The 13,796-nt window shown below is 36.8% G+C and overlaps 1 long non-coding RNA gene across 1 annotated transcript; it reads left to right on the top strand.

Moving 5' to 3' along the window:
- The first annotated feature begins 9,576 nt into the window (after positions 1-9,576).
- On the top strand, positions 9,577-10,731 carry LOC134667600 (uncharacterized). Its single transcript, XR_010098661.1, has 2 exons — positions 9,577-10,225; positions 10,542-10,731. It is a non-coding gene; the product is annotated as an uncharacterized LOC134667600 (long non-coding RNA).
- The last annotated feature ends 3,065 nt before the right edge of the window (positions 10,732-13,796 follow it).

Genomic DNA, 13,796 nt, shown 5'->3' with positions numbered 1-13,796 from the left:
TTGAAAACCTGCTGTTTTACATGGAGTTTGCGTACAGGCAGTATTATCGTAGCGGTGCTCAATATAATAGCATCGCTTTGCGCCGGAGGCGCTCTGATTGTCGACTTATTCAGTACGTATCTTCTTCTTCCTTGCGTTATCCCGGCTTTTTTGCCACGGCTTACGCCTGAGCCTGGGGTCCGCTTGGCAACTAATCCCATCATGATTTGACTAGTTTTTACGAAAGCGACTGCCATCTGACCTTCCAACCCTGGGGGGAAAGTAAAGTCAATGTGGAGGGGACCGGGAGGGTTGGCACAACCACACTTTCGAATTTTATTAGTATACGGATTATGGACATTCATGTATATACTTACGGTTTCCCTGTGATAACGCGGGGCACATTTTAGGGATTTGATATCGATAAAGATGTCGATACCTATGTAAGACTTTATGACTTAAGGTAAATTTCACTTTTTATGTACTTTTAGCAACAAATGAAAATGGAGTAATGTTTAAGAAATAATAAATAACGATACAAAATGATTAGAATAAAACTTTTACTTAGTGCCAATGTGGAAATACCATATAATGACCTGGGGCCTGGGGCCGATTTTTTAATTTCGACCGCTCGATTTGGTGTATTTCGTTTAATAATATCTTCAGTATCCGGCATTTAAATTCTACTAATAGAATCGAAAACGAGTTCACTCGATTCCAAATTTCTATCGCTCGTATTTCAAATATTAGCATTTCACTGTTTTCCACCGATTTTCGAGTGACGAAATCGAGCGCTCGAATTTCAAAAATCGGCCCCCTGATTTGAAAATAAAATATATTCTTCAAAAAACACCTTTTTAGAATTTAAGAAGCAGTATACAAAGCGATTTTGTATAAATATTAGTATTTTGTAGAATATTTAGATGTTGGCAGTAACATCGATATATTAGTTTTTTTTTTTGTTAGCCTATTAAGGTGTCCCACTGCTGGGCAAAGGCCTCTCCCCTTGTCTTCCACGACTCCCGACATAGCGCCTGCTCTGGCCAGATTATCGATAAAATCATGGTATAATAATGTACTCCGCCTGGTACTCTCTTCCCGTCTTTTCTAGGTCACCTGACTGACACAAGCCTACGTCATCATGCGACAGCGCTATATGATAATATGCGATAGCGCTATATATAGTGGCCATGTTATTGTGACGTAGGCTTGTGTTACTCTGGGAAGAGAAGACCATGTTTTAAGTAAGTAAGTAAGTAAGTAAGTAAGTAAGTAAGTAAGTACTCGTATAAGTGCCCCGAGTTATCCCAGGTTTGTTGATAAGTTTCTGACATGGTCCTTAGTGTTGTTTTTGTTCCAGATTTAATTTTTGTTATCATTTCATTGATAATTAATGCTACATACATAATCCTTAGCATTTGGTTCTTGATTTTCGGGATTCGTAAGGTATTTACAAGTATTATAAATATTACAATTGTTATCAATTAGTTTTGCCAATTTGCTTTGATCAAGCTGTGTTTAAAAATTTGCTGCTGAATTGATTAATTCAATAATAGACCGGGAGATAGTGACACATTTTACTGGGTCATTTGTACCAGTATGGCGGTTCGTCAGGGGTCTAAGTACGTAATGAACGAAATAAAAATGATGGTCATAGCGCTGGTACCGGCGGCCCAATCGCGTGGGCGTTAGTCGAACGTGTCGGATAAAATACGAGTGTCGAACGATTTGTTCCACAAAAATCTTCGTATTTTTCGATAGTCCATAAAAAAGAAGTAGACGGTACCGTAATGCCATACTTCTCCGGTGTGACTTACAGCCCGCCATACTGAGGCGAACACATTAATTAAAAAAAAACAATTAAATCATTTGTGCCAAGCTAATTTTTGCACAGGTGATCATCGTCGAGCAGCCATTCATGGACATCACCATGCCATACTTTTCGGATGGTTCCAAATGGCCGCCATACCGCCGCAAAGGAGTTAATTTTTTTTTATTGCTAAACGATTTGTACCATCTTGTAATTTTTTTACAAGACTTTCTGTGTAATCATAAATGGAAATCTCATAATGTCATACCTGTAGGAGGTGGCAAATGTGTACAATATTTTTTTTTTATTTCAAGTATGGTGCCCCTTTTTCCCCCTAGAGGTATGGCAAATATAATAATGGTCACATTGCATCATATAACTTCCAAAAATCCAAATGCCATACTGGTACAAATCGTCACAAAAATAGTTTTTTGTTTTAAGTCTTGGCTTAAGTCTCACAGTCGCCCGCCCCGTAGTTATAATCTGAAATATTTTTTTTTAGGTATAATTGTATCCAAACAAACAGAATATGATGATGCCATGCTGTAAAAAAATATTTTACGTATACATAGTCGTATTTTTGAAACGTGTCGATTAAATAAGTTTTTCAAGTATGGCAGCACTTTTTCCCCCTACTATAAGTATGGCAATTATAATAACGGTCACATTTTATCAAATACTTTCCAAAAATTTAAATGCAATACTGGTACAAATCGTTTAGCAAAAAAAAAATTAGCTGCCTTGCGGCGGTATGGCGGCCATTTGGAACCGTCCGAAGAGTATGGCATGGTGATGTCCATGAATGGCTGCTCGACGATGATCACCTGTGCAAAAATTAGCTTGGCACAAATGGTTGAATCGTTTTTTTTTAATTAATGTATTCGCCTCAGTATGGCGGGCTGTAAGTCACACCGGAGAAGTATGGCATTACGCTACCGCCTACTTCTTTTTTATGGACTACCGGAAAATACGAGGATTTTTGTGGAACAAATCGTTCGACACTCGTATTTTATCCGACACGTTCGACTAACGCCCACGCGATTGGGCCGCCGGTACCAGCGCTATGACCATCATTTTTCTTTCCTTCATTACGAGCTTAGACCCCTGACGAACCGCCATACTGGTACAAATGACCCAGTAAAATGTGTCACCATCTCCCGGTCTATAACTTCACTACTTGTTCTTTAATTACACAAACGGGTCTACCGCGATATAATTTCATTGTTTTTACCTTAAATTCAGACAGGGACGTCAGTCTTTCCGTGACCACAGCTGGTGCAACTCAGCTGAAACGTCGGAATTTAAGGGAAAAACAATGAAATTATATCGCGGTAGACCCGTTTGTGTAATTAAAAATGTGTACAAAACGCGAGAGTTTAAAGTGTTATACTTATTCTTTCTCAGGACCAAACGTCGCCTAAACGAGTATATGCGATGGCGCTATTTATAAAAATATTTGTAGATGTAGTATTTTTTATTGTTCATATTATATTACGAGGCATCGTATATGGTTTTGTCGGTGCAGCAATTATAGGAACCCGTAAGTTTTTCTTTTGAATACGTATGTATACAAAAACAGTCCGTAGCGTCGCACAAGGCTAATCTGAAGAAGCTTAGGCTATCCAACCAAGCGTGATTTGGTGATTTTTTTTTTTACCCTTTGAATTTTTTTTTATATACCTATTTCCTGAGTCCGCCTTGTCATTATTGCAGTTTTGAATTTGGAACCTTCTTGTATTCCATTTTAATTTAAATTTCTTAGTATTTTATTTATACACCGTGTTTTTATTGAATTCCGTTAACTTCGGGGTATGGTTAAGTACGTTTTAGATAACTAAATGGCACAGTTAATATTCAAAAAAAAAATTTTTTTTATGTTTTTTTTTTCCAACAAAAATAAGTTTAAAAAGTAATTAAATGTAGCATATAGCGTTGTTCTAACACAGGCATTACATTTAACTCAACTAAACAATTGAAATCTATGACATATCAATGTCATTTCGAACATTGATCGACCGAAATTGTACTTAAGTTTAGTAGCAAATGTATGAACTCATTCTAAACACTAATCAATATGTAAACCGGCCTTAAGGCAAGTGTACACGCTTGTAGAGGCATTATAGGAAAAAAATAAATTATTATTTATCTCCGAAATGGAGTTAATTAGAATATCGGTGTCTTTGAGAAAATTACTTGATTTAAGCTCAGGAATGCACCCTTGAAATAAACGGAAATAAAAAAAAACACGGTGTATACGCTAGTGTGTACCTAGTTTATTTTATAAGGGTATTTAGTATTGTATTAAATTTATGTAGGTATTTTATTTACTCGTGGACAATAGGTTTATTTTTAAACTGTTACTACACATTCCGTAAGTTTGTCTTTATTACTTTCTTGGATTTCCCTCTCATCTACTTTATGGTTAGCTGGGAGAGATTCCTTATAGGGATAAGTTCGCCTTTGTATTCCTGTACATTTTATGAAAACATGTGTTGTGTATAAAGTGACTACTACTGAAGCATACACAGGTATATAGGTTAGATAGAAGCCAATAACCCAAAAGACTGGCTACTTATGTATAGTAGAATCTCGATAACATAACTGAAGGCCTACCCCGAACCACGTTCGACGCCTTGCCTCTCTGTCGCACTTGTAAATTCGTACGTAAGTGTGACAAGGAGGCTACACGTCGAACTTGGTTCGCGGTAGGCCCTCTGAACTAATTGGGACCAAGGCTGGTAGGTACGATCAACAGTTCGAATAATCGAAACGGTTTTTTTTAGTACTACACCTTTTAACAGAATACTATAGACCAGCCGTTCTCAACTTTTTTTTGTGCGAGGACCACAAATATTATTTTTCATCACACTTGCTCGAAAAATAACTTATTATATTACATGCAGGTGTACCTAAATACTGAAGGACTAAGACCTATTTTGTTCCCGGGAGTTATTGATTGTGAAATAAAGCTATTCTTATACAGGGTGGAAAGATAAGTCGGGCCCTGGAGGGAAACTACCTTAAATCCTTAACCTAGCTCATTTTACTTAAAGGAGACATTCCTTTATTTTTAAAAAGAAACAAAACTGCAGTGCCACTGCAATAATTTGTTTGTAAAATAGTAAATTCCTTTTGATAAATAATCACGCTAAGATAATTTATTCATTAGTAATTTTACTCCTGCTATTTAAAAAAGTACTTTTATTTACTTATTTGTACATAAATATTGTTGGTCAAGCAGATCTTGACAGTAGAAAAAGGCGGCAAATTTGAAAAATGTAGGCGCGAAGGGTTATCTTCTCATAGAAAATTTGAATTTCGCGCGTTTTTCTACTGACAAGATTTGCTTGACCGCCTATACAAGACGCGCTAGTAAAAAAGTGGCAACATTTCTTACTTTTTTTGGTCTTGAATTACGTTTTGCAGTATAGGTTATAAGTAAAATACTTTATTTAAAGTCAAGGTATAAATGAGTTTTACTTTTAAAATACCGACGGTTATTATTTAATATTTTTGTTTGTGCTTAAAAATATTTAAAGCCGTTTAAAATATTTTTCCACTTTTTTCAATTGTGGCTGAATGTCGATCGGTCTGTGCCTTCGATGCCTACACTGCCAGAAAATTCAATATGGCGGACGAGTGTTTGAAATGTCACCGTATTTAAGAATGATTTCGCTTAAAATTCAGTTTTTTCTTTGCAAGTGTAATGAAAAACCATAGACCTAGTATTACATAGATGAGCTATACGCGTGCCTCCGTGAGGGACAAAACATACGCAAAGCGACAATATTAAAAACACGTTTTAACATTCCTGACAACATACCGGAACAATCTACGTAATTCGGTCGGGTTATTTGTTGCCCACCATAAACCATACTAAATTTTTGGTGGGGAACAAACAAAAAGTGAGACTGTGACAAGGACAAGCAATAATACCGCTTTCTCTGCTACTCTTACTGACATTTCCATAAGTGCATCTCTTTCGCTCGTTTGGCTCCCCCGTTTCATCCCTATATTATTGTACTTCTACGTGAAAAACATTGTGTGTAACTCCGAGGGTAAGAACACAGTTACACCCACGTTACACCTGTGGCCTATTTTATAAAGCTACAAGTTACAATTTACAAGCGGAAGTCTCTTTCTAACCCTATGTGTTAGAACGAGACTTCCGCTTGTAAATTGTAACTTGTAGCTTTATAAAATAGGCCACAGGGGTTCTGGAGTCCTAACGTGTAAACTATGGTTCGTTTTTTTAGCATTAGAAATAAGGTAAACAATCTTTCATATGTATTTTAATTGAAAAACACATTTTAAAAATAAGTTACGGCATATATGTAACAATTATGAATCTAATACGATCATTTATATTCTTTTGCTTTCATAAGTCGTAGTTTTTGATTTTTAAAAAGCGTTTTTCAACTAAAAGACATGTCAAGATCGCTTAAAGTCAGACCGTAAAAAGTCTGCAGCGATTTTGATAGCCCACGCAGTGCAAGTGTAATTTTAAACGTCAAACTTCTATGAAATTATGACGTATACATAACACTTACACTGCGTGGGTTATCAAATCCGCTGCAGACTTTGTTTGGTGCGACTCTACCTTCTTGCAAGTTCTTTCTAATGCTAAAAAAACTAACTATACAGTGTGGAAAGATAAGTCGGGCCCTGGAGGCAAACTACCTTAAATCCTTAAGCTGGCTCATTTTACTTAAAGGAGCATTCCTTTATTTTAAAAGGAAACAAAACTGCATTCAAAGCTTTTTAAAACACGCTTGCCTCGTCCGGGACTCGAACCGACTAAAAATTCCAAAATATAAAATCTCGCAATTTTATTCTACTAGTCAATACAGTTAATGTTAATGGTAACATTTCTCCAAGAAACATTAGGTCTTACACTCGTCTGTCGTACAAAATATCCATAAAATCTAATATTTAGTACTCAAGATTTATTTAGACAAGCCAAATTGAAGAAAAAAAGAAAATAACTTTGAATGCAGTTTTGTTTCTTTTTAAAAATAAAGGAATGTCTCCTTTAAGTAAAATAAGCCAGCTTAAAAATTTAAGGTAGTTTCCCTCCAGAGCCGAACTTATCTTTCCACCCTGTATATATGTTTAGAACGAAATTTTATTTTTCAGTTCTCAATATTTACTTCTTCCTGGTGGTATACAGCTATTACAAGGAACAAACTTCAATCTCTCCCCGACGTTAAATCAAGCAGGCAAATCCACGGCATGACAATTGTGTAACTTTGTAACTTACCTATCTTATAAGTTACAGTTACAGTATCTTGTAATTTATTTATGAGGGGACCCACTGATTATCAGTCCGCCGGACGGTAACGGCCTGTCAATTAGAACAACATTTTGACAGCTCCGAACAACTGACAGGCCGATACCGTCCGGCGGACTGATAGTCAGTGGGCCCCTTAGTTATCTCTTAGCTTCAATTGAATCTTGAATTTTATAATGCATTACTGCTATACCTATTTATTAAAAAAAATGAGATTTTCAATTTGTTTGAATTTTGTTTTTTAAATCTATGTAGATTGGCCACATCATCTGTTGTAGGAGTGATTCTCAAAATAGTGGCATCTTAACCTGTCATCGAGTTTTTGAATTGAATGTATGTTTATTTGCTCTTTTTCATATGTATCTAGATAAACTAAAACAATGTTTATCGAGGCCAAGTCATTATTTTTATTTAAATTGAATACTTATATTTATAAAAAATAAAGAGTAGTACTTTTTACTGTAACCTGTCTTGTCCAAAAGCATAGCTCTTCCAGTTTTAGTTCTTTAGATTTTATCAGCACTAATTTATGTAAATAAAATATCATGCTATGTAATAACATAAACAATACCTTTTAAAATGTACTTTGCACAGGCCTTATAAATTTTTTTTACAACAATATTCACGCACGAAGTTTATCCAAGGATATTTTCTCTGTTAACCTTTATCAACCTGTACATGCGCGGTATTGCATCTGACTCATACACAGAAAAAAATATTTAGATCATAACTATGGCAAAATATTACGTAAGTATCAAGCTAACCACCGTAGGGTACCATTATAAGTTATGACCCAAGTTTCGTAGTTTCGTAGAGACAAGTGGTTAAAGGCAAGAAATCTGGGGTTTTGTGACGGAATGTTATCTTTAACTTGTCTCGATTGTTTTACAAATTTGGTATGGGGCCTAATGTAATAATATAATTTTAATATTGCATGAAGGTTTATTCATCTATGCTAAAAGTGAGACATTCGTATTACTATCCGTTCAAGGGAAAAAATAAAAATGAATATATTTTTTACTGTAACCTGCTTAACTTTAACCTTCAATGTATAGGGTATTGTATGTCTTGAAATAATTTCTTCATTTTCCGTTCCTCTTTTGAAAATTTGGGGTACTTGAAGTGGTAAAACATATTTTTCATTATTAAAAATAAAAAAATACAAAAATATAAATATTCAATAACTTTAACCTGTCGATGCCACTTTCTTGAGAATCAGTCGTAGATGCTTGTTGGACCGATTAGTAAAATAGATCCAATTGAAAAAAGATTTAAAAAACCGGCCAAGTGCGAGTCGGACTCGTGGACGGGAAGGGTTCCGTACCATTACGCAATAAAGGGCAACAAAATCACGTTTTTTGTATGTATTTATTTTATTTTGTTTTGTCTATCTGTCCATCTGTCTGTCTGTCACCAGGCTGTATATCATGAACCGTGATAGCTAGGCAGTTCAAATTTTCACAAAATGATGTACCTACCTACTTCTGTTGCCGATGCCGCTATAACAACAAATACTAAAAACAGAATATAATAATAGTTATTTGTTTTACAAGGGGACAAAGTTGTTGTTTAACCGCTCGTGCTAATATTGATACCCGAGCAAACGAAAGATTCCAAAATTGAACAACGAGCGTAGCGCGTGGTTCGATAAATGGAATCTTGAGCGTTGCGAGGGTTTCAAAGCACGAGGGTTAAACAAAATTTGTCCCCGAGTGAAACACAAAATTTTTCACCACACCAACCCGAAGAAAATATTAGCTGTAAGATATCAAACAAAAACAAACCAAATCAAATCCAAATGAATGTCATTAAATATTTATCATTCAAAATCATAATTTAAAAGTCAATTCAACCAGCAAACCTAAGAAAACAACTCAAAATTTGCATTTGTTTACTTTGCCTCACATGTGAATAGAAAGCAACTTTGCTATCTGTTTTCGAAGAGCAAAGTAAGCATTTCCGAGCTGGTGTTGTGAAAATATTTAAGTGTAGTTAAGTGGCTTTCATACAACAAACGTGATTTTGTTTGCCGTTTTTTGTGTAATGGTACGGAACCCTTCGTGCGCGTGTCCGACTCGCACTTGGCCAGTTTTTAACGTTAACGTAGAAGTTTGATTTTTTCACAGCTTCAAGGGACTGTAGACTTGATTATAATGGTTTTAATTTCAAGTCGATAGGTACCTCCACTCCATGCACGCGTTCCCGAGGGTCTTGATAGACAAACGGACGGACGGACAACCAAGCGATCCTATAAGAGTTCCGTTTTTAGGGTAAAAATGGGACCTTGTAACTAAGACTCCGCTATCCGTCCATGTGTGTCGCTTAACTTCAAACTCGGGTAAATCCATTGGACCCTCTCAGCAAATATCTACTCAATTACGTTTCCTTAATACCAAAATCGCATAATCTGACAGATGGATTTACCCGAGTTTGAAGTTAAACGACTCATGTGTCCGTCTGTCTGTCTGTCACCAGACTGTAACTCCTGCACCTCTAGCACATCTTGCATCCGCGACTTAGACCGCGACTCGAGTCGCCATTCCCGCGGCTGTCAAATCTGTCGATTTCCGTAGCATAACTTGTACCCGCGACTGCAACAGCCGCGTAGAGAACTCAAAGTCGCGGCGCGACTCGTCAGTGTTACCCGGCGAAATCAAAGTCTAAACAAATCGATATTTGCAAGTGGCAACACTGAATCGGAAACCAGGGATGCGCTAAATCATTCGTTCTTTGGTGGTAAAAAAATCTAGTTTTTTGTCGATGGTTAAGTTTTTCTTGTCAAAGTCAAGGAACTTTCAAATTTTGTCAACATTTAATTACGGGAAAAAATATGAAAAAATGTAAGTAATAGAGCCTTATATAATTAATATTGATAATATTCCTTAAAATATATATTGTTTAAAAATTTCTGTTTAATAAACCTTTTAAATAAAATATTTTTGTAAGTAACTATAATAATGGAATTGCTATTATTGGGTTTGTTCTCATATTCCTGTTGTAAATTGTGTTTTTTTTTTTCAGAATTAGTTCAGCATTATCCTAGACACGATTGATATCCCAGCACCCAAAGGAAAATATTATTAACAGGAACGTGCCAACGGGACCCGAAGTGGAGATTCAGGAAAAGAAACACACTAGGCAAGCTTGTAGGTTTCAAACGCGGAGCTGTCCCCTTTTCTAAATTTACTAAGATGTGAGAAGCGCTTTAGCTTTAAGAACACCACCGACGAAGTGAACTATTAATAATAACCCTAATGGTTATGGCGTACACTAAGCTGCCACAGTAACTCTCAAATAAGTTTCATATAGTTTTTCTTGTGCCAATAATGGATGGCATGTGTGTGTACTGTGTACCTAACTGTTTATGATTTGACAAATTGATATGAGAAGCTTATTTCATAGTCCTCGATGAAGTCATGACCATATTTTACTGTCTTGTTTATAAACCAATTTTCTTTCCAGGGTGATATTTAATTGTCCTACGCCGCATGTCGAAGAAAAAGGAAGAGAGAAAATACTTTTCAAGGGTAATAAAGAAGATTCTTACAATTTCTCTATAGTGGTTCTAGATGTTAATATATATTAGGTTTAATAATAAGAAGTCGAATATTGCAAGAATATATAAGACAAAGCAATATACTATTAATTTAAATATTGTTTTTTTTTCTCTCCTGTATTTTTACCTGAAAAGAAACAAAAATAAAGTAGGTAGGTAAGTACCTAGAACTCCTAGAAGCCATGATTAATTAGCTCCCCAAGGCCCACTTCATACCTAATGCTGACAGCAACGTATCATAGCATGATCGTATCAGGCCCTGTCAAACATGAAGTGAAACATCTAGAACACGGGTTTGATCTAGAGGAGTTTCAATATGGTAGACCATATGATAACCGTACCTATGCTACCTACGCAGACTATGACATGAACGTAATAACTCCTTCAAAATATTGTTGGTCGGCTCGGTCCAGTCACGTCACGGTATGGTGTTGGCAGGGGACGGAATGGTTTAGTGGGTGATGACTGATAATATTTCATACAAAGCATGATTTTGAGCCGGACATGATCCTGTTATAGCCACGTATTACATCATTCTGTTACAGTACGATGCAGCGGGCACAGGCCACATGTAGGTATGTTTTGTTGAAGTCGAGGAAGGTTCCAAACGGTACCTAAATAGTAAGAGATTGTTGAAATTAGACATCTAACCGTGATCCAAAATATTACTACTAAGACTAACTATAAGTTGGATAGTTTGTTTTGAACATTTGTACCTACCCACCTCATCGGCTTCATTTATGTACAAGCAAGCGGGCTCCGTTGTTAGGTTGATGAAAGTTTTGTGTAAGGAAGTCTTAGGATTACTTTTACAAACTTACGAATCTGAATTTTATTGAAATTTAAAAATCCTACAGATGTACCTAATTACTTAATTGAGTACCTACAAACTAGCTGTTTGAAATTAAAGTTGTAAACATGATGGGTGTTGTAGGTATCACCGTGCATAATCAATATAAGAGTGCGTAAAGCGCATTTAGTGATTGTTCCATACTTCCTTATTCCTTAGGGCAATAAGTAATTATACAAATTATATTATTACATAATATATGAAACTTGTTTTTAAGTTATAATTATCATGAGTTTAGTTAAAAAAAGTACAAGCAAACCACTCGCGAGAGCGAGTCGCGTTATAAAGTCGCGTAGACTTCGACTCGCGGATTGACATAAAGACGAGAGAATATTTTGTCTCAAAATAGGCAGTTGTGCTACGGATTTTACTTCAAAGTCGCGATCGTTGTCATTTTCTGACAGTGACACCTGATCGCGAGTTTGTCGCGGCTCTCGCGCGTGAGTTGTGCTGCCAACACGCGACAAGCCGCCAAGTCGCGCCGATCTGTCACTTCTCACGCCTGTCGCGGCCAGTTGTGCTAGAGGTGCTGAACCGTGATAACTAGACAGTTGAAATTTTCACAGAACAAATACTAAAAACAGAATAAATTAAATATTTAAGTGGGTACGGAACCCTTCGTCCGACGTCCGAGAGTCCGACTCGCACTAGCCGGTTTTTTTTATTCGAGGCGCGGAACCCTAAAAAAACAACACGTATTTTCAATAAAAAGAACATAAATTTGTCACTGTTTTCATCAGTGATCCTGGTCCACAGATTTTTTCCTGCAGACTGCGCGTCGAAGTGCTGAGATGCGAAGACTGCGAGGAACCACAAATTAATATTTTTCAAACTCGACGAGTTATGACACAAGTTAATAAGCAATTATAGGGTTGTGACACTTGTGACAATGCCATTAAATCTTCAAAAGGCATATAATCGATTTTATTGGTGATAATTTATGTATAAGTAGGTACATATGTTTAACTATACATACTGCCGGATTCGAACTTTAAGATATGTACGTCAATTAATACGTATATCTAATAGAAAATATATGGATTAGATGTGTCAGCGTCAAACGTGACGTATTTGTTTGAAGAAACGTCACATTTGACACTGACATATCTAATCCATATCGTTTATAGATCTATTAATTAACGTATCTTAAAGTTAGAATCGGGCCGATAGGTACCTACTTATTACCTTCACAAGTTGACGCGACTGAAACGATCTGAGACGAGCTGAATCGATTCGGTCGATTAGTAGAGTCAAACTCTATTGCAATTGAGTTCCGTTTTTAGGGTTCCGTACACAAAGGGTAATAACAGGACCCTATTACTAAAACTCTACTGTCCGTCTGTCTGTCTGTCTGTCACCTGGCTGTATCTCATGAACCGTAATAGCTAGACAGTTGAAATTTTCACGGATGATGGATAGGAATTTGAGGGATATTTCTGTTGGCAATGAAAATGGAAGGATATTTTTCTGTTGCCACTATAACAACAAATACTAAAAAGTGCGGAACCCTCGGTGGATGAGTCCGACGCGCATTTATCCGGTTTTTTTTAAATTAAAACTGAAATTTCCGAGAATTTCCGCAAATTGCATACCGTGTTGTGAATAACGCTTAGCCCTCAAGACTCGCAAGTCTCGACTATATTTGAAAATTGTATTTATTTATTTTACGCGTGCCTATGGATGTAAGAAAAAGAAATCGTCTTTGCCGCCTTTGAGGCGTTAAGCCTCGAGAGTCTTAAAGGTTCGAGTCTTTAAAGCCTCGAAATGAGCGTTATTCACAACAATAATACCAGCACCGATTACGAGAGTGCTTACGCTCCGTCTAGTCCGCAAGTGATCTGTGTCCCTTGCCCAAATCTGCTGATATTTACAATCTATCGCCGGCCCCCAGTGGTGGCAAATTTATGTAAAATCAATGCAAAATAAAGAACAATGCGATAAATAATGTAAATATCCGTTTTGTGCGTCACAATTAGTACTCGTATCCGGCTGGGACAGACTACCTCTATTCGACATGTGTCAAAGGCATACGGCTATATGTGACGGTCCACGACAAAAGATATCTTATGGCGGCTGGCGCTTACTTCGCATAGCGCCGCAATAATATTGGAGCGACGTTAATAATAGCGTAAGCGCCAACCACCAAAAGGTACCTTTACCCGTGGGACGTCACACATGATTTTGATAAAGCCGACCACTGACTAACAGTCCGCCGGACGATATCGGCCGGTCAGTTGTTCGGAACTGTCAAAAAAAAACTGTTCTAACTGACAGGCCGATAACGCGCGTCCGGCGGCCTGTTATAACAAAG

Source organism: Cydia fagiglandana, chromosome 9, assembly GCF_963556715.1.
Source record: "Cydia fagiglandana chromosome 9, ilCydFagi1.1, whole genome shotgun sequence".
In the NCBI taxonomy this organism is placed as follows: domain Eukaryota; kingdom Metazoa; phylum Arthropoda; class Insecta; order Lepidoptera; family Tortricidae; genus Cydia; species Cydia fagiglandana.
The sequence above is the reverse complement of the archived record's forward strand: the minus strand, read 5'-3'. Positions and strand labels throughout refer to the sequence as shown.